The sequence below is a fragment of the Arachis stenosperma genome, chromosome 9 (genome assembly GCF_014773155.1).
Source record: "Arachis stenosperma cultivar V10309 chromosome 9, arast.V10309.gnm1.PFL2, whole genome shotgun sequence".
Lineage (NCBI taxonomy): Eukaryota > Viridiplantae > Streptophyta > Magnoliopsida > Fabales > Fabaceae > Arachis > Arachis stenosperma.
The window spans coordinates 62,876,566-62,878,432 of record NC_080385.1 but is presented as its reverse complement, the minus strand read 5'-3'; the positions used below and the strand labels follow the sequence as shown (position 1 = coordinate 62,878,432).

The following is a 1,867-nucleotide window of genomic DNA, read 5'->3' as shown; positions in this document are numbered from 1 at the left end:
CATTGGAGCAAACAACTTTGAGCTTAAGCCTCAATTAGTTTCTCTAATGCAACAGAATTGCAAGTTCCATGGACTTCCATTGGAAGATCCTCATTAGTTCTTAGCTGAATTCTTGCAAATCTGTGACACTGTCAAGACTAATGGGGTTGACCCTGAGGTCTACAGACTTATGCTATTCCATTTTCCTATAAGAGACAGAGCTAGGACAAGGTTGGACTCACAACCTAAAGAAAGCCTGGACTCATGGGAAAAGCTAGTCAATGCCTTCTTGGCAAAGTTCTTTCCACCTCAAAAATTGAGTAAGCTTAGAGTAGAAGTCCAAACCTTCAGACAAAAGGATGGAGAATCCCTCTATGAAGCTTGGGAAAGATACAAACAACTGATCAAAAAATGTCCTTCTGACATGCTTTCTGAATGGAGCATCATAGGTATTTTCTATGATGGTCTCTCTGAACTGTCCAAGATGTCTTTGGATAGCTCTGCTGGAGGATCTCTTCATCTGAAGAAGATGCCTACAGAAGCTCAAGAACTAATTGAAATGGTTGCAAATAACCAATTCATGTACACTCCTGAAAGGAATCCTGTGAACAATGGGACTAATCAGAAGAAAGGAGTTCTTGATATTGATACTCTGAATGCCATTCTGGCTCAGAACAAGATATTGACTCAACAAGTCAATTTGATTTCTCAAAGTCTGTCTGGAATGCAAAATGCACCAAGCAGTACTAAGGATGCTTCATCTGAAGAAGAAGCTTATGATCCTGAGAACCCTTCAATGGAAGAGGTGAGTTACCTAGGAGAACCCTATGGAAACACCTATAATTCTTCATGGAGAAATCATCCAAATTTCTCATGGAAGGATCAACAGGGACCTCAACAAGGTTTCAACAACAATGATGGTGGAAGAAACAGGTTTAGCAATGGCAAGCCTTTTCCATCATCTTCTCAGCAACAGACAGAGAATTCTAAGCAGAACCACTCTGACTTAGCAACCATGGTCTCTGATCTAATCAAAACCATTCAAAGTTTCATGACTGAAACAAGGTCCTCCATTAGAAACTTGGAGGCACAAGTGGGACAGCTGAGCAAGAAAATTACTGAACTCTCTCCTAGTACTCTCCCAAGCAATACAGAAGAAAATCCAAAAGAAGAGTGCAAGGCCATCAACATGGCCGAATTTGGAGGGGAAGGAGAGGCAGTGAACGCCACTGAGGGAGACCTCAATGGACATCCACTGGCCTCTACTGAGTTCCCCAATGAGGAACCATGGGAATCTGAGGCTCAAAATGAGACCATAGAGATTCCATTGGACTTGCTTCTGCCTTTCATGAGCTCTGATGAGTATTCCTCCTCTGAAGAGGATGAGTATGTCACTGAAGAGCAAGTTGCCTTGGAGCAATCATGAAGCTAAATGACAAGTTATTTGGAAATGAGGCTTGGGAGGATGAACCCCCTTTGCTCACCAAAGAGTTGGATGACTTGTCTAGGCAGAAATTACCTCAAAAGAGGCAGGACTCTGGGAAGTTCTCCATACCTTGTACCATAGGCACCATGACCTTCAAGAAGGCTCTGTGTGACTTAGGGTCAAGTGTAAACCTCATGCCTCTCTCTGTAATAGAGAAGCTAGGGATCTTTGAGGTGCAAGCTGCAAGAATCTCACTAGAGATGGCAGACAATTCAAGAAAACAAGCTTATGGACTTGTAGAGGATGTTCTGGTGAAAATTGAAGACCATTACATCCCTACTGATTTCATAGTCCTAGAGACTGGGAAATGCATGGATGAATCCATCATCCTTGGCAGACCCTTCCTAGCCACAGCTAAGGCTGTGATTGATGTTGATGGAGGTGAACTGATCATTCAAGTGA

The 1,867-nt window shown here is 42.7% G+C and overlaps 1 non-coding gene across 1 annotated transcript; it reads right to left on the bottom strand.

Moving 5' to 3' along the window:
- Positions 1-301: 301 nt before the first annotated feature.
- On the bottom strand, positions 302-409 carry LOC130952255 (small nucleolar RNA R71). Its single transcript, XR_009074436.1, has one exon. It is a non-coding gene; the product is annotated as a small nucleolar RNA R71 (small nucleolar RNA).
- Between the last annotated feature and the right edge of the window lie 1,458 nt (positions 410-1,867).